The sequence below is a fragment of the Cavia porcellus genome, unplaced genomic scaffold (genome assembly GCF_034190915.1).
Source record: "Cavia porcellus strain 051 isolate PalLab524CR breed Dunkin Hartley unplaced genomic scaffold, mCavPor4.1 scaffold_136, whole genome shotgun sequence".
NCBI classification, from domain to species: domain Eukaryota; kingdom Metazoa; phylum Chordata; class Mammalia; order Rodentia; family Caviidae; genus Cavia; species Cavia porcellus.
In genome coordinates this window covers 72532-92738 of record NW_026947619.1, presented here as the reverse complement: position 1 = coordinate 92738, position 20207 = coordinate 72532, and the positions used below count along the sequence as shown (strand labels likewise).

The window sequence follows — 20207 nt, the reverse complement described above, 5'->3', positions numbered from 1 at the left end:
GCCAGGGTAAGCTGTGACAGGGCACTGACAATTTCTCTGGAGATCTACGATCTGCCCCTCATTCAACAGATCTTAGGTTTAAAAGATTTTTCTGAGATGTACAATCCTTTGGTCCTGCCTGACATGGGTCCTGCCTGATCTAGACTCACATGTCATGTGGCATGAAGGGTGTGATCATCCTATCTCAGCTTCTTCTTTGACTTTCACTAAAATTGTTACCAATGACAGTTATGTAACTTGAGCCCTAGTGACTTTCATTCTGGCACTCAGTTAGTTGCTTGTGGGGAACCCTGGGCATCGTCTCACTGAGAAGGGTTAAACCATCTGACACAGCTGAAACTGCAACAGGCTGATCTCCAGCTGCCCCAAGCCCACATGAAATGACTGTGTTGTTTGCCTTCCTAGGAGTGTCTGAAACTGAGGAACTTCTCCTCACTGCATGCCATCATCTCTGCTCTGCAGACTGCACCCATACATCGTTTGAGCGAGACGTGGGGAGAAGTGTCCAGGTGGGTCTGCCAATCTTCATAAGGAAACCGCAGTAGATAAGTGACAGATACGGTAGACTAGATCTACCTTCTGCCCTCTGCATGGCCCTGGAAAGATCTGGGGCACTAAGGGTAGGAGTCACCTTGTAAGTGGGATATCTAACCCTCTCTGCTTTGATGCTAGGGTTTCCTTCTCAGGATTCAAGTTCCTTAATGTAATGCACAATTGTTCATAAAAAGTCTTTCTTCAAGTGATCACTAAGCAGCAGTTGAACTCTTTGTCCAGTTGAAACCATAACTGTCAAAACAGACAACTCTATGGTCAGCTAAAATGTGAGGGACAGGATGATCAAATGAGAGCTCCTATCCCAGTCCTTGGGCTTGCATAGGTTTTATATTAACTTAGTTAGAAATGCACATCCAGGTAGTTGGTTTCCTTTGGTTCTCAAGTGAAAAGAATTTGAACTCACATGCCTGCTGTTATTCTGCAGTTCCTCCTTATGGTTTCTCTCTCAAACAGGAAAACATCAAAACTTTTCACAGACCTGTGCACAAAAGACACTGCAGAGAACAGGAATCTGCTTCTTAAGGTAGAGAAGGGGATCTGGGCTAAAAGCATTTCAAAGAGAGAAAGGAGCAATTTTGGAAGAGGTTCGGGGGCAGATATGGATTTCTCATTTGTTTTATCATTTCTTTGTCTTTTCCTCATTGATAATTTGAGAAATTCCAGTTGTATCTTTGGGAATCACAGGAAGGCAGCTCGATTTGTCCTTGGTGAGGCTGGAGGCTTTGGGCACATGAAATTCTAGTTTTGGTAAGCTTCTGGGCTCTCAGAAAGGCTAAGTGAGCAGGAAGGGTTGGTGGACTGGTAGAATCAGCAAGTCGCTGGCTGCCATGCTAGGAAATGAGTGGACAAAGGGAAGCTTAGCTCATGTCCCACTGGGTGCAGCTGGGACTGATTCATGGGTGTGCTGTAGTTTCTCTCTCTGCCCCTGTGCCTGAACTGATGGGTCTTCAGATTTCTACTTCAGAGCCCAGCTGGCAGCAGCACTGACTCCTGATGACTGAGAAATAACTTGAGGTCTCACATATTCAATAGCGGATCCTTAGTGAGCAGAGCTCAGACTCCACTTCCCAGGGAATTCCTTGCCCTGTCCTTCATAGATGACACTTGAGGAGACCACATTCTAAATGGATGTTCAGAGACCGTGTCAGAAGATCTCCCTTGGCAGATTCCTAGGACCAGATGAAGTTGGATGTCACCTCTGATCTAGCTGTTTGTCCATAGGTTGAGGGGCCTGGGCCAGGAAGGAGTTTCTCACACATGATAGGTCACTGACTCTTCCACTCTGCATGGGCATGGCAGGGTACCTGGACACACTCCAGGAGCTCAGAGGATAGGATGGTGATTAGGGGTGCTGCTGGAATATATGGTAAAAGCAGCTGAGATTTTATTTGAGCTGGCAGGAACAGCTGGCTGCCCTCATAGTGTCCTGGGAAAGTCACTGGCCTGCTTGAACCTGACTCCTCATTTGGAGAGAGGAAACTTGAGAGCTTAGTGCAGGGAGCACACTGTGGCAATGAGTGCAAGTTCATGTGCTTCCTCCTGGATCCTCCTCAGAAAGGTGACATTAAGAGCAATGATAATTATACAAGCTGAGTGCTTTGAGAGGCTATGAGGCAGGTGTATGTTGAGACGGGGGAGCAGGTTTAGAATTTCCAGGCCACATGCCCAGGGTGACTTTCCAAGCAGTCATGGAAGCTGGGATTGAATCTAGAAGTAGACTGAGAGGGTAACAGATGTTTTACCAGCTGACCGGAGACTGGCCTGTAGGGCATTGCTTGGAGGGACAGGGCTGTAAGGAGAGAAAAATGTCACTAACCCTGCCTGACCCTGGCAGGTGGGGCTCTCCAAGAAGGCCACCCTGGAGACCAACCCTCAGAGAGCCCAGATGAGGCAGTGGAAGAAGAAGAAGGTGAGTGAGCTGTGCTAGGGTGGGTGTGAGGGCTCTCAGGGCAGGAGACCCTCCAGACCATCCAGCCTGAGCCAAGCCCCAGAGGGTCTTTGCTTAGAGCAGATATGGGCCCATGGGATACAAGTCAATTTTTACCACTTAATCTATGCATGGTGGGCTGTGACGTTATTCATGGCACTCTGGGAAGATGGGGTAGAAGGATCACATCTTCAAGCCCAGCCTGGCAACTCAGTGCTTTAGTAAGGCCCTGTCCCAAGGTCAAAACTACAAAAGGCTTCAGAATATGTCTTTTGCAAACACCCTAGTTTTGGTATCCAAGAAGAAAAACAATTGCCATGGAGGTTATTAGGGATATTTAATGTCATAAGAAAAGAGTCAGAAGTGAGAGAATTGAAGGAAAGTAGGTGAGTGTCCCAGAGAGGGACAGGAGAGAGGTGCATCAAATGTCAGGGGACCTTATAGGCCTCGAGTGGGACCTGGGAGTGGGGACTCATCATCACTACCTCCCAATGGCACAGGGCCTGGTCCCCTTCCTTGGCACATTCCTGACTGACTTGGTGATGCTGGACACTGCGATGGAGGAGTATGTGGATGTGAGTGATCCTTGGGGTATCAAGTGTGGGAACAGGATCATTGGACTTGAAACAAAAGGCTCCTGGCATTAACCCTTAGTCCCCAGCTAACCTACTCTTGTCAGATCCTTACACCTGGCCCTGTGTGCTGTTGGCACCAAGTCCATCATGCCCATGAGTGAAGGACCCTCTGAAATGACCCTGAGTCTCTCTTATCCAAACCCTGAAGCTGCCCTGCCACAAAGCTGCATAGGGCCTTGGCTGAGCTGAACTCAGTCTCTCCCTCAGCTGATGAGCAAGGGAGGGTAGAGATATAGGTTCCCCAAAGTCCATATGGCTAGTATTCTTTCCTTTCTTAGGCCCTAGTTTTCCAGTCTGCTCTCAACAGGTTTTTGGGTTTAAGTCCCTCAGCCTCAGCTCTCATGTATGTCCTCTCCAGAGCCCAAACCTGACCTGGGTCCTCATCCATTTCTATGCACTCTTGACCCCCATGGGCCTAGGCACAATGCACAATGGCCACAGGTAGGGATGGGCTATTCACGTTCCAGTCCTTCTCATGAATATCTGCTATCTTTTTTGCAGGATAATTTGATGAACTTTGAGAAAAAAAAGAAAGTAAGCCACTGTGTCCTACAGTTCCTGGAGGGAGGGAGGCAGAATTCAGAGACCCCATGGGCTGAACACTCTTTAGCCCCAGCCCTCTGCATCTTGGTTTTAGTAGGAGGGGTTTTTGCACAGAAAAGATGAAAACCATCCTGATGGAGTATGTGCCTAAGACACTGGAAACATGTGTAACTACCTGGACATGGGGCTGTTTCAACCCAACTCACAACAGCTTGGGTTTGGAAGAGATAGAGAAGCAGAGGGGACTACTAAACAGAAAGCCCTGTAGACCAGTCCTTAACTCTCCCTTCTCTGGGCAAGGCCCCCACCTCATTGCCAGTGCAAGCCCTCTCAGTATGCTGCCTGCCCCTCTTGCCCCAGGAAATGACAGTCCTTCAGGAGATTCAACTTTGCCAGGTAGCAGCCAGAAAATACAACTTCAAGCCAAAGGAAAATTTTCAAAACTGGTTTAACTCAAAAAAGTGGCTGACTGACAATGAAAGGTGAGGACCAGCCAGCTATTGTGGGAAAGCCCAGGGTTGGGGGTTCTCCTTCCTGGACTGCTGCAGACAGCCCAGGCCCATGGCGCCACTGCTGTCCACAGACCATGCTGCTTGGTGACTGCTGCCTGTGATAACAGGACTTGGGCTGCTGGGCAGGCATTGCTGGGCAGACTCAAGGCAGGGCTCTTGGGAGACTAAAAAATGCCTCTCTGTCCTGCAGCTACAAGGTGTCCCTTCTTCGGGAACCCCGATCCAAGCATGCCAGCAACACACTCACTGCCAAGAAACAATCATAAATCTTAGAGGCAACTGACTGCCCAGACCAGCATGTGCAGGTGGCCTCAGCACTCCATGAGATCTGCATATGAGCTCCTGCCAGAGTGTGGACAGGAGCAGGTCTCTCGCTTTGAGTGATCACCTCACCCACACTTTGGAATGACAGAATATGGCAGAAGATTGATGTCAAACGTGTAGGGCAATAGCACTGTTTTGTTAATGTATAAACACAAAACCTACAAAGTTTTAAAAAAGATAAGAAGTTATCCACTTTGCATTCTAAATAAAGTTAAATATTAAATTAGTTAAATATTAGTTAAATATTAAATTAAATTAAACTGTTAAGTTTAGGAAGCTAGTATGTCTTAATATTGAATACACTTTATATTTGTACTTTGCATATCCAAAGTAAAATACAAAAACTCTATTTGGACTGACGTTTATCAGTCTTTTACTAATTCAAAACTTTTGATGAATTCATTTGTATATTTTACATTCTATTTTATTGCTCATATTTCTGAGTTAGTGACAAAATCACACACTGTTCTACATGAATGTTATAGAAAATTATCATTTATTATTTGTTTGTATCTACATTTTATGAATGCTATCTTTGTACATATTTCTAGTTGTTTTTCTTTGCAATTTAATTAATAATTTAATATGTATGTATGTATTATTTAAAATGTTCGGGCTCATCTCTCAAAACATAAAAGTCTTCAGTTTCATACATTTACATGCTGTTGTCTTTTTTCAGTTATGTTTACTACATGTGATTTCTTCCTTACATGATTTTTTTTTTTTTGGTACTGGAAATCAAACTCAAGAGCTCACACTTGACAGGCAGGCACTTGTGCCCCTGAGCTACACCCCAGCACTCTTACATTCATTTTTATGTATGTGTATGAGTTTGGAAGTTTGCTGTTGGTTTTGGGTATGAAACACATCAATAGAATCTGATATTGCAAATAATATATAAATTCAGGAAACTTTATAATTCTAAATAAATTAGGTATATGTTATGTCCTTTATTACACAGGGTACAAAGCATTTATATCATGTTAGAAAGTAAGCATAATACAATCTACTGGCTAGAAGGAACATCTGAACTATTTCCTTTTGCCCACTCATTTCTTATATCACTACACATATCACAAAATGGAAATTATTTCTGAAATAATTGAAGATATCATGCTGTCTCTCTTGGTGTAAGGTCAATGTGCTATGAAATACAATATGATTTTTAAAAAACTACAATGCTGTGCAACAAATTATGAACACGTTTTTGCATCCGAATAATTAATGAGTAGAAAGTAATACTGCCGTTACATTTACTAAAACAGAGGTCAGTGGAGAGAACACTTATCAGATGGTGCCTGATTACAGGCAGGCTAATCACACCAGCAAACAGCTTTCCTAGCACAATATAATTTTCAGAAATAGACTCGTCTGACATAAAACAGCGTTGATGGCTGTCGCTGGTTTTCCTGCTGCTTCATACTTATCCTATTGCTCAGGTTATTTTCAATTTGCCTGCTTTGGGCAAGTAATTCAGTGCCCAGGATGCCCTATCTTTTTCTTCTTAAATACTCTTATTAGCATCTTTCACATGAAAAGAGAGTGCATGCAATCTGTTGTCCATCATTCCAGTGGGAAGGGTAGGTGAGAATTTGCTTTACAAAGGAAAAACTACTACTAATATTTCATTCCTATGAATAATTCTCATAAAATTACTGCACTTATGAAGTAGGCAATTACTCTTATTATCTCTCTTTTTCTAATGTACCTTTAAAGAATTTTGCTTTTTCATCATCAAACTCATTAACAGGAAACTATATTTTACTTTCCATTTTAAGTTTTTTGAAGATTTGGTGATATCTTTATTCTTGATATATTTGCTTTTTTCATGCAGTAATGACCTTTTATTTTAAAATTCATGATATATTAAGGTCACTTTAATATATGAAATAATTTCATGTATTCATAATGATATATGAAATAACTTCTCTTTTGGTGTTGGAGATTGAACTCAGGTGATGGAAAACAGTAAACATGGACTATATAGGTCAACCCTTATTGAACAACCTCCTGCATGAGAAACTTTGCATAATATAAATCAATCTTCCCCAATTCTTTATTTTCTCATAAATGTTATTATTATATGTGGCTGAAAGTTATAATTGCAATAGTATAAGTTTTCTTTAGTACTTTAAAGTTATTATTATGCAGTGTTTTCACACTGAATTTAAAATTTTTGCATTTAGTATTCCTTCTGTGCACATACTGAGGACTCTTCTAGAGTTGTCCTTCCCAGGATGCTTTGAACTGCATAGCCAATGGCTTCTTCAGTTTCTTATTGCGAAATCAGTATTAACTGTTGATGGCTCAGTTTTCTCAGATTACTTCATAGTGTCCTGAAGTTACTCTAGACTTCTGTTCATTCCTTTTTCTTAATGTTATTTCTCATTAGCGGTTTGTTGTTTCTTTTTCAAGTTCACAATTACTTCCTAATCTGAAGTACCACTTGTAGGATTGCTGATCCTCTTGCAGGATTCTAAGTATCACATTTTCTGTGTGGATACGTGTGTGTGTGTGTGTGTGTGTGTGTGTGTGTGTGTGTGTGTGTGCATGCGAGTGTATTTCCAGTATTATACGGAGTACTTTTCATAACTTCCTATACCTAGGGTAAATGCTCACATATTCATGAATGGTGTTTACTATATCAACTATAACTCTTATTCAAATGGCTGATGATGCTGTTAGATAAACACTAACAAGAGTGCATGTAGTTGAACAACATGATTACATTATTTATTCTCATATGTATTTGACGGTGACAAGAGAAGGCTTTCAGAGTAAGGTGAGCTCTCTCAGTGGCAGGCTGCCTGGTTTCTGCATCTGCCCAAGTTTGACTCTAACTACTGCTCTGTATTTCAGCCCCGCCTTACTCTTAATGTTCCCTCCAATAAAGCTTTACCTGGCTCCTGTCAGGATTAGCCAGGAAGCCTGAAGAGGCCTTTGTCTGCCTACAGACCCCTTTCCTCTGCCTGCCAGCCTGTCAGACACATGCACCTGCTTGCTCATTCACTGGGATAATCTCATTATGTTTTTCTCACATTTCATTCAAATTCACTTCCCTTGTTTGTTCCTTCTCTTTTCATAGTCTCTCACATACTCCATCCCTCATTTCTGTTATACAAGAATATTCTCATTAAAGCCTACTGCTCCCCTAGTAGGTCCCAAATTATTACTTCCTCTGTCAGTTCCTGAGGAATGAAACACTTGGAGAATAGTTCAAAGAAGTTTTAAATTACACGTGAATTTATGGATTATTTTTCAGATACCGATATACTTGGTGGTTACTCTGTCCTCAGAAACAGTGCTAAGAGCTCAATCTAGTGCCAAATTGGAGAACAAAGGGTTGACTGCATTGTTTCCTGCTGGGACCCTGACAGCCTAAGAAACATCACAATGAATAAGGCACTTCCTCAAAAGGTTTATGCACAATAGGTCTTTCACTCTCCAACCCCAGTGATCCTCAAACTTCAACATATTACACTCACACACATTCTTTCTCTGTCTCTGTCTCTGTCTCTGTCTCTCTGTCTCTCTCTCTGTCTCTCTGTCTCTCTCTCTGTCTGTCTCTCACAGACACATAAACTCACACACACTAGATTCATCAGAAAGCCAAGAAAACAGATTCCCAATATTTGCAGTTCTCTAAAACCAATTCTACTGATATCACAATTGAAATATCAAAGAATTTGAAACCAGAATACTGAAAACAATCAATTACATTAAAGATGATACAAATAAGGAGCTGAATTAATCAAATAATTTATTATTTAATGAGGTCAAATAAGATACAATAGAGAACTGAATGATTCCAAGAGGAAATCATTATGCAACATATGATACACTGCTGCAGTAGAAAAAGAGAATTAGGGAAAATAAACTAAGAATTCCTAGAAGTCAATGCACAAATAGACTTATTAGAAATACAACTGAAAAAAATTCAACTGAAATTCTCAATTTAAGATGAATCACAAGTTATAGTATCAGAATCATAGGACATACTGGATGCGCTAGATTAATGACACAGAGAATAAAAATGAGAAGTGATGAGAAGTGGAATAGGCCAGAGTAGAATATGAAATTAACATTTCAGATGTATAATAATGTTACCTAATATATATTTTAAAAATAATTCAGAAAATCATATTGCATTCACCTATTAAAGGGGAAAACTCACTTTACTGATGCAATATGAAAGAATAAGAGAAAACCAACTAAAATACAAAAGTGAAAAGTAAAGTGACACCCTCAGAGTAAATGGAATTGTATTTTAGCACTGTGAAGCACACGGAATTTAAGAAAGGGAGCTAGTAAAATTAGCAGTAGAGACAAAAATAAATTCAATCAATAAAATTAGAATAATAAAATGTTCAAATATTGGAATTGAGTACTATTTTTCACATATTCCATATCATTTATCAAACAGTGAAAGAGATTACAAGTTATATACTGCAAAGGAATGATAAAGGTGTATTTTGATATATATGCTATCACAGCTGAGTTAATAGCTATCCACATGCATGTATCAAATTAACACAGTCTAGTAAATTCACACAAATATGGTCACTTCATCTATGTAACCTGTACTTTAGTTAATCTTTGAATAATAATGGTTGAGATCTGGAATACCCTCTTAACATCTCTTACACTTATAGGCTGGGCTTTTAGAATGTGAGGAAATCACAGAGATACTTATAGCTAGGAGCCTGACCACTGGGCCCATGAACCTGGGGGAATGGATGTCTCTCTCTGGCTCCTCCCTTCTCCCCCTGCTTCCTGGTCTTCATGAGGAGAGCAGCCTTTCTTCCACGATGCCCTCCATTACCCTGTTTCTAGCTTGCAACCAGCTCACCAGGGACTGACACTGTGAAACATAGCAAACTTTACCACTTCTCTGCTGTCAACTGCTTTGTCCCAGTCACAAGGAAAGAAAGTCATGCATAGGAAGTAAGCACCAACTGTCTTCTGGCAAACACAAAGCAGAAAAAATACTGAACTTACATTTGCAGAGGTAGACATGGGTCTCCTAGTTGTGCCTGTGTGTTCCTTCTCCTGACGGTGAAGATAACCTGAAGGAAGGACAAGCAGGAGTCTAACACTAGAAGATAAATGTTTGCCACGTTCAACATTTGGTTCATTCTATTTTATGAAGAGGAAAGGAATTTCATAAAATCCATGTGCTAGAATACACACATGTACACACACCCTGCGCACACACACACACACACACACACACACACACACACCGTACACACACAAATACACATGGACATTGTTCATACCCTTGACGATCACGGTGGTCATCACAATTTGATAAAAGGATAAACTGTAAGTTTTGGCTATCTTCCATTTTGTTCTCTGAGATTTCACCATAAAGAGTATCAGGGAAGTTACTGTATTCAGACTGAGGGATTCAAAGAGAATCCTGAGCTGTGCATCATTCTCCTGTTCCTTTTACCAGCAATTTATCCCTTGATTCATGGACATTTAACACTCACTTCATCCATCGCTGGCAACTGCAAACTGAAAATCATGTGTGTGTGTGTTTTTCTTTTGCTTGTCAGTAGCTGCATGCTATTTCTCTGTCACTGTCAAACATGCTCTGGCTCTCCTATTCCTTCCGTATAGACTTGAAAACTCAAGCCACAGAAACCTGCAATGCTTTCTTATGTTTTTATTTCCACCAAAAAAATATTTTGCTGGCCCCGTTAAATAACTCTGTTACACACAATTGTTCCTACACACTTTCTCAACATTCTGCCGTTTCTTCAGATGTCAGCCAGGAAGAACATTAGCTACACAAAACTGCAAATATTAAGGTTTTTTTCTTTTTTCTCTTACTCAAACCCTGACTTTGGATTTCATCGCAGGGCCTTAGTGAGTGATGTACTGTGGAAATGAAATCGTTTTTCCCAGGAGGTTAGAGATAATCTGCAATGCATCAGTGCCATGAGATAAGCATTGAATATCTTTGAAGTTATGAGTATACGTTCATCTGAAACTTTAATGCATCTACTTGGTGCTCATACACCTCCTTCACCACATATCTCAAACCTGTTCTTGATTGCATGGTTTCGGGCCTAGGACTTAGCTCAATGGCATAAGTGCCTGCCCTTGCAAGCATGCAGGCATGAGTTTAATCACAGTACCAAAAAAAAAAAAGAATGGATTTTGATTTCATGATTTCTTTTCTTATTATTGAGTTTTTAAATTTCTTTGTGTATTATGGATATAATTTCTTTATCAGAAATAAATTCTTCCAATAATTTTCCCCCTGCAATTATCTTCATTCTGTTTCCTGATTGCCCTAATGTATGAAATGATCTGCACATTCACAGCAGGAGAAAGAACTGAACAGTAGCTAATATAAGTATTTAATAAACTCCTGGGATAAGTTTTGTATTACTGGGATCCCATTCTTTGCTGTGATTGATTATATTCTATGTGGAAATTCAAACCAAGATACAAGACTTTCACCACTTTTAAATCCCTGGATTTAGGGGAATATCTTTGACAAATGGCTGCAACCCTAAGAAAAAAACAAGCAATAAACCAATTTAGGCAGATGCACCTTTTCTCTCTGGAAGTTTAGGGAGCAGATGCTGTTTCCTTGCGTTTTGTTTTGTCTGGGTTTGACTTTGTTTGTTTACACTGATTACACTCACTCGTGCAATTCAGTACATATTCATCCAACCAATGAAAAGACACACACATATGCTCCTGCTGTGTAACCCCTGAGTTGTACAGTGCTTTCTCTTTCCCTCCCTAGTGGATCCATGACTCTTAATTGTGGACTGAGTTGAGCTATAGCTGCTCAGTTATGCAACAGAATTACCTAAGAAATATCTACATTGTTCACTTCCAAGCCTTCAAAGATCAGAGAAACTAAAAGGCTATTTCCCTGGCCATAACAGACAGAATGGGAAAAAGAAAATTGCATGAAATTTGAATTTCCTTTTACCAAATCAAATATATGCAGAAGGCAACAAAGTGAAATGGACCCTGTAAGTCAGACCCAGGTCTGCTACTCAATGGCTGTTGACTTCATGGAACTTACTACATATCCAGTGTTGTTTTCAGATGTAAGAAAGAGTTAATGATGCATAGCGGCTTTTCAGAGTTGCTGAGAGAATGAATTTATGTAATGCATTTAAATAACTAGATGAATTATACAATATAATAAATGCTGAGTTATCCTTGGTCTTTTAAAAATTACTTTTTCATTCCCTATTCTTATATTTCTGCCCCTCTGCAATGAACGTTTTACATCTTCTACTGGTGCATAAAATGTATTACACTTTGAGATCTCTGAGTCATTCATTTTCTTCTCTCTCCTGACATATGATAATTAATTGTTTACATGATCTACATTTATGTTTATATGTTTTACACAAGTAGAAGGAGCACTCAAAACCACTCTTACTCACCAATACCTGGATAAATGCCCAACCAGCTCCAACCAACACCTGATAGCATATGATGAATGACAGCAGAACAGTGGGGTCTTTGGAGAAGCGGAACGCAGCATTCCTAGGAAGCTCAGCTCTTCTTCTACAGTGCATGGACACCTGGAGAAGCCACACAGCCATCACATTCACCAGAACTGTGGGCAGGAGAAGGATCTTTGAGAATCTCCCTGAACAAAATCCTCATTTACTTCTACATATAAAATCCCAATGGCCTGGTTGTTTAGCTCTGATTTAAATGTTTCCAGTGACACCGATTTACTGCCCTCAGTAGTAACCCAAACCCAGATCTGTATACACATGGATGAACTAAAGAAGAACTAACCCTATTATAAAAACTTCTAACAGGTTTATTATGCATTCATCCAAATGAGAGAATATTTTATTGCTAAATGAATTAACAAAAAGGTCAAAACAAAATGAAAAAATAAGATATTGGGTAGTATGTTAGAAAGATTTGCAAAAATTTCTGCATATTTATAGAATATTTTACTGATGAAAACATAAATCAACAAGAATTACATGTGATAGTTATGTCTTATATGAGAAAACTGAGTGAGCTGCATAAAACTAGAATTCATTGAAAAACATGCATACAGTCATTTTCAAAGGTATAAACACAATTTAATGCTAACATGAATAAAAGATAGATTAATCTAAATATAAATAGAGTGTCACTCTATTAAATATCTGTAATAATATTTCTAATTCAAGTTAAAAAATAAAATGCTATTATTTTTCACAAGTACAAATTGCATAAAATTTCCTTAGATTTTAAAATGTCACTAGTTGTGTGAGAACCTGACATAAACAATTTGAAAGACAAAAAGCTTATTTTGGTTCACAATCCACAGGTTGCAGTCCATGGCCTACCTTTTCTCACTTTAGACCTGCAGGAAGTCAGAAAGAGCAGAAAAGGCCAGGAAGAGGAAAGTGTCTCAGCATGGCAACCAGGCACCAAAGAAGAGTCCAGGAGTCAGACAGGAAAAATTCGGGGAACACATATATGCCTCATGTTCACCCCCATGACCCAATAAGGCTATTGCCTTTATCCATCACCTGCCTATAATGACATCCACCTATTCTTGCTGCCTTGATTATCTGATCATTTTCCAAAAACCCCATCGACTCTCAACAAAACCTTTAGTTTTATGGAACATTTCACTTCCCTACCATGACACTCCCATAGTTGCAATCATAGATAATATCACTGTATCTGAATGGCTTAAACAAACATCACCTTATCTAAAGGAAAACCATGATCAGGTAAACTCAGATGGTTTTCCACAGGCTCACTGCTACCTGATTCCAGGTTCTGCAATGTGTAACAAATAAATCATGCTATATGGTTTGGATACCAATGATAATGTGCTCAAATTCCTGATGCCATCACTGAGATGGTCACGGGGGTGAATTAGTTCCCATTTCATTATGTCCTCTAAAGCACAGGCATCCATCACATTCTTTAAATTCTCACAGATTTTTAAGACTACATCTTAGCAGTTTTCAAGGTTTGATCTAAGTGGAAAATAACTTTCCCAAAACCTCATTCCACTCATAAAATTGAACCAACTGAAAGGGTTGGATTCTCCAGCAGGTGGGGGGCTCTCTCCTCCTGCTATGGGAAACCTTGTGCTTACTCATGTTTTACTGTTTTCCTTGATATCTGCTTCTCTGAGTCACTTAACAATAGCACCTTCCTTACTGCCCAAGTCCTAGAAGACACAACAGAAAAGCTCACCACTACCATTTTCTGCACACTGCTGCTCATACCTCATTTTTTTGCAAATGTGTATTTCTGAAAAAGGTTTAAATTTTCAGAGTTTTGCTCGTTTCATCTTTAAATTATTATGGTACTTTTCATTCTGTAAACTATTTCTGCCTCTAGAGCTTCCTTTATATACAGTACAAAAGTACTCTTAAAACATACAGGACAAAAAGAATATTTTCCTAAAATATTTGTGCAGGCTTCAATATTATCTCAGGAGTACAGATGTAGGACATTTTCCATAATAATATCTAGCTACCAAAAAGGCTTTTCATTTATTGAGTTGCTCTCCTACATGATATCACATTTTTCCTCGAATCAAGTGGCACATCTTACCCACTGATATCTGTGGATCTTCTTTACTAAATGTAATACTTCGTATGCTCACAGTCTTTCTCTTTAACTCTGTTTCAACTGATATCAATACAGCCGTTACAGCACTTCTAATTATGGTATTTATTTGCATTGTGATTCTTACTCCTTTTTGGAATGTTTCCACATTGATTTACTGTTTTTAAATTTTCATGTACATATGAAGTTCATCTCTTTTAGAAAGTACTTGGCTTGGAATGGCTCTTCTATCCAGTTGGATAATGTCCTTAACTGAATGCTACATCCTTTACATCCAGGAAAATTCTTTGTTTTTATGGTTTCATTTTGTTGTTGTTGTTGTTTTTCACATCTGTTCTTTTTCTGCATAAACCTCATCTTCCCAGTACACCGACCCCTATATATAACCCAACAATTATCAGGAACTAACCCTCCCCAAAGATTCATCCTATTAGAAAATAATCCTAACTCTAACATAACACTAACCCTAACTTTATAACCCTAAGACTCTGACTATAACACTAAAACTAAGCAATGAGCTAAGCATAAATGAGCAGTAACCCCAAACCTATTACTCATGCTCCCCTACCCTAACACTGACAATACCCTACAATAACACTGACAACATCACCCACTCTGATTCCTAATCCCACCCCTCACTCTAAAACAAAAGAGATGAAAACTAACCATAGTCCTCCACCATTCATCCTATCCCTAACTCTGCTTCTATAAACACAGATTAAACTCAACCAATGTCAAAACCTAAACACTAAACTTTACCTTAACCCTAACTTGAACCCTAAATATGACCCCAGCTCTGACACTGATATTATCCCAACTGGACCTGTATCCTGCAGTATTAATCATAAATGTAACCCTAACCTTAACTCCCAACTGGAAACTCACACTGATCCCCAAGACTAATCACTAAAACCTGCCCTAATTCCTAATCTGAACCCGAACTCTGTTTTTGAAATCTAATCCTAACCACTAACCACTGCCCCTAACACTATATTTAATACCTTTAGCACTTACTGTAGCCCTAAACGTGGGCCTAAGCTAGCCCTCATTCCAATCCCAAAGCTGACTCTGCACCATACACCTCCTTTACTTATTCCCCCAAACAAAACTGAACCCTTAAAAAACCATTAGCTCAAATAAACATCTCCTCATAAATTGGGACTGTTGCTTATTTATTCTCAATAACAAGAAAATGTCCCACATCCCCCTTAGATCTTTATCTCCCTAAACCCAAACCCTAAACTCAATTACAATGCTAATCCCTACCCAAATCCTGAGTAACAGAAAGAGCCAAGGTTTATAGCAGCATGGTCTTAAGAGCAAAATCAAGGAAGCCATCTGTGTATCCACTGGTGACTGTGTAAAGAAAATGTACTATCTACACATAACGGAAAATAAAGAGAATAAAGATATGCCATGTGCAGGAATTTAATCTGCTAAGTGAATGTGAGCACTGTGTGTTTTATGCATGAGATGAGTTTAATAACATTAATGAAATCAAGCAAAAGGGATTTAGAAGAGGAAGAGGGAAGGGGATTACAAAACAACTCTACGGTGAATGTGCACCTACTCCCCACTGTGTGTAACTACAGCTACTGCAAGGATGTACTAAGAAGGAAATACTTTTCAAAAACCTGGAACCTAATTTCTAACACTTCATCTCTCATTCTCAGCCATAACACAGTGCAAATCTCATGTTAAACCTCCACTACATCCCAACAAACCTCAACCCAAATGCCATCTTGTTCCCTCACCCTAACATTCATCCCCTTCCTCATCCTAACTGTAATGGAATTTTGAAGAAATGACCTCATGACCTCGGTGATAGAACCCAACAAGGCTTGGAACTCTGGTAACCAAGCCTCCACACTTTTGAATCTATCTCCTGCCCTGATCACTTGGAGGGAGACATTCAAGAGTAGAAGATGAGCTTTTGCTGTTTTCCTGGTTTCCAAAGTTCTAGCCGCAAAAGGCACAGGAACCAGAGCCTTTTCAGATCTTGGTTCCCACCTCACTGTGGATGTTTCAAGCTAATGTTCAGGAGGAGCCGACAAGTAAGAGAGATAACCCCATGCCAATGCCAGCCTCTTAAGGGCAGTCATTCACCAATGGATTTGGGGGGATGTGCAGGGGTTGACCCAAACAGGGGGAGATTTAAAGTGTCCCAACTTTGACCTGTCCACTTCCTATTTCCTACTTCATGGTTGGAAGTATGACAGGCATCGAAGGTCTATAGTTACGGGATTATTGGGGATCAGTTTATCTGATGGGAGGTTAATCAACTGATTCAAGCTGTCCTCTCGCACCTCTCTGTCTCAAGATTATACATATACCGCCCTATGCCGCCTAACGTGGAGAGATTTTTCTATGAGGGGGCTGTGTGGGGATGGCCAGGAGGAGTGAATGATAACTTGTGGCTCAAATGTCAGGTACTCTCTTGGCAGAGCTCTGTGCAGATCATCAGCACACCATGTGGCAACTCGGTCTCCATCAACCCAGAGCAGGAGCATGAAAACTCCAACAGTGGCCAGTGCTGGTCTAGGGTGCAAGTGAGCACACAAGGGTCTGTACAGGTGAGAACTCATGCTGACCAGGACTAAGATCAAAGAAAGATAACTTCCCCGGGTCATGGCTTAGGGCTTGACCATAGAAATGACCTGTAGTCCCATTGCCAAAGGAATCTGGTCTTCCTTATAACCCTTGTTCACTTAAATAGGTATAAAGTTTCATATCATGCATTTGTAGAATCAGAGCAAGTATGTTCTGAATCATTTCCCTCTAAATCAAGATATGGACAACTTGGTTTGATGTAGTGTTTACTTAACTGCTCCAAGTATCCCATGTGCAATCAACTCCAATACCTTTCTGGGCCTTCTACACATCCAAACTCTTACCAGGAGGGTTCCACAAACAAATGAGTTATGTACACTCACAAAAATATAAACTTTGCTAAGCTGCTCTGCACATTTCTCAATAGTGTCACATCAAGAACATGTCACTCAATTCCCAGTACCAAAAAAAGAAAATAAAAACCTATGCCTGTAGCCATAGCAGATATCAGATGTGGCCTCCCATGGCTGCACAATATTCCATTAAGAAAGGTAAATTCTGGCAGAAGCTAATTTTTTACCATGAGTGGACCAGATGGCACTTCTCAATCATGTGCAGTGAGCAGGACGTGACTCTGTGTGTCCTAGTAGGTGGTGTTTAGTGTCCAGCACTGTCACATACAATGACACAAGTGGCAGTTTTAACAACAGTTCCAGAAACTGCATGTCAAAGTGCTTCCCAGAAAGGTTTCTTCAGAGGCCACCCTGCATCTCAAAATCTCTGTGTCTTTGAAGGGAAATAAGGTTGCAGTACTGATCCTCAGGGCTCCCCTTAAACTAATCTAGGGCAAACCAGCTGTACTGCTTCAGTTAAAAAGTTTTTCCAGAATTTTGTCCCATGCACTATCCTTATCAATGTGGAGGGAAGTTGGTTACTCCAGAACCTTCCAGTCTATATCAACAGCAGCCCACATTCCAAGTATTTTAGGAGGAAGTCTACACATTACTCACTATGGGTGATTCTCAGTCCTGACACGTGTGCCACTCAACAGTCACTTGTCATACAGAACCTTTTACTTTCTCCTCTCCACAGTAGGGATATTTTGGACAACGCTCTTCATGTAAGTTATCAATAAAGGCCGGGGCTGCTGAACCACAGCAGAGACTACCTTAAAGACACAACTTGTTTAGCATTCCCTGGTCCTAACTCTGAATTTTGAGTGAAAATATTTGAATCGTTTTCACTATGGAAACACACACCCACGCCACCACCGCTGCATTCACAAACATAAATGTTTGAGTCTTTCTTGTCCGAACTCTGGATCCCAATCTTCTGGTGACTCATGCTGTTGCTCCTGGCTATATGTTTCTCCTTGTTTTCTCCAGGGTAACATTGAGTCTACTTTGAAGGAAGCAGTGACCTGCAGGGCGCAGACTCTCCAGTCAGAACAATGGGAGAAGTTGGTTGGGTTTTTGGTACCATCAAGCCTAATTAGACCCATTTCATACTTTACCAACTTTCTTTGCTCCTCCTGGGACTTTGACATCGTTCCATACTCTGTGCACAAGCTCTTCGGGAGGTGAGTGCACCCGCCAAGGCACAGTACACACACCATCACATACTGTTTCGGGAATGCAACTGCAGCTCTCCTCTCTATGCTCCTCTGAAAACTAGGAAAGGAAAGGAGCAAACCTCACAGGGTTTTTGTATGGATACATACCATAATATGTGTTAGGCCAGTGCCGTCTACCTTGGCCTGCTGAAAGGGTGCTGGACAAGCTGTCCTCATTCATGTTTGTATTTTTCTGTGTCTCCAGAGAAGAGGTTCTCTGCCTCATATCCCATGTCCATTAATATGCATAAAAACTTGTAACAGCAGGCAGGATTTCCACGTCTGAAGTACATTTATGGCTTTTTCTAGCTTGTGTTTCTCCTGATACACAATAAACAAGGGACCACTGGGTGCAGAAAGGGGAGCCTCCAAGCATGACTGATACAAAAGAAGTTACATAGCGATTTCGTTCACTCAACCTGCATCTATATAACAGTTACATTACCCAGTGACATTTCTGCACACAGAGCATAATGCTGGGATCCAAGAAAACCATTGCTGAGCTCAAATTCTACTGTTTGCACACAATAATATAGAGGCTGCAACACACAGCTCAGGACTGGGAAGAATTTCAGAACAGAGGGAGTGGTGAGAAATGAGTGATGGATATGAGGACTTTGGCAATAGAGACAGTGACAGAATCCTGGTGCTGGTATATATATATATATATATATATATATATTGGTCTTTTTCCTTTTTATCAGTACCTGAGATCGAACTCACGACTGCCTACTTACAAGGCAGGCGGTTATGCGGCTGAGCTAAATCCCTAGTCCCTGGTATATTTTTTGATTCTATGGTAGAGACATGGTTTTGGGTTTTTCTTGTCAGAAGTAAGAGTCAGATAGTGCTGTAGGTGGAATTGTTAGAGTCCTTTAATAGGAGAGTGGAGAATGAGCTTCAATGCCAGTACCTAGGAGGCTCATCTTGAGTAAAGCAGCTTTCATTTCTGCTGGATCGCCATGTCAACATGTCCATCCCTACTCAGAGCAACCAGGGGCCAGGCTGGAGTTGGGATGCACAGACTGCTGTCAAATTTGCTTGAAGCCCAAACCTGGGAGATCAAATCCATGGAATTTTGCAACTGTTTCTTTCGGAAAGAATGATTGTAATGAAGTAGAGACTCATAGGATTAGAATTTGCCTTTGTAGGCAGACTCAGCAATGCTAGGACATTCACAGGGGGCTGGGGGGTGGGTTGGGCTTTCCTCAAGGCAGAGAGACAGGACCAGGCAAAACACAAGCTTGTCTTGGAGAGACAGGGTAACAGGCAACTCTGAGCCTCTGACTCCTGCTCATTCATTTCTCCCCAGCACAATTTCTTCCATGTTTGAAAACTGGCCCGAATGGTACCATCCACCGTACATTCCGAAACTCACAGTTTCAGAGGTCTGCATGCAGGCAAAGTCACGTGGAGCACACCTGGAGCCTGCTTTAACAGATGGTGAGGCACAAACAACACAGTCTGGAAGACTGTAAATGGGTTTCAACTGGGCATTGGAATTCCCAAAAGAGTAGCTGTGTCTTTTATGCATTTGATAGGTGACTAACTTGCTAAGCTTTCCCCCTTCTAGCTCCTGCTCCATGTCACCCGCGACATGAACCTGCTTTGCAGACAGAGCCAGCAGTAGAGTCAAAGCCTCTGCTGGAGAGAGCAGAGCAACAGAAGCCAGCTGTAGAGCCCTCCTGCCTGTCTTCTGAAATGGAGGACGGGTCCATGCAGGAGGTGCTCTTAGCCCTCTCTCCTAAGAAAGTAGCTCAACAACTGACGCGGATGGATGCGGTGAGCAGCTGAGCTCAGTGGGCAGGGTAGGGGCAGCCTCTTCTCCTGCATGCTCATCTCAGTCAAACCTTTCCTTGACCAGATTACATGGATCGATGAGAGACCACAGTTCCATGTCCTATGTTCTGTGACGCCTTACTGATCCTTAGCCCCTAAGCTACTCCTGTCCTCATGTGGATGAAGGC

At 40.9% G+C, this 20207-nt stretch overlaps 1 long non-coding RNA gene across 1 annotated transcript in view; it reads right to left on the bottom strand.

Annotated features, from left to right (window-relative positions):
- Positions 1 to 20207, bottom strand: part of LOC134475148 (uncharacterized) — a 166057-nt gene that overhangs the window by 93255 nt on the left and 52595 nt on the right. The window contains exons 6-7 of the long non-coding RNA XR_010046110.1: positions 11921 to 12096; positions 9495 to 9562 (exon numbers count right to left, since the gene is read on the bottom strand). This is a non-coding gene — a long non-coding RNA (uncharacterized LOC134475148). The remainder of the gene's footprint in view (positions 1 to 9494; positions 9563 to 11920; positions 12097 to 20207) is intronic.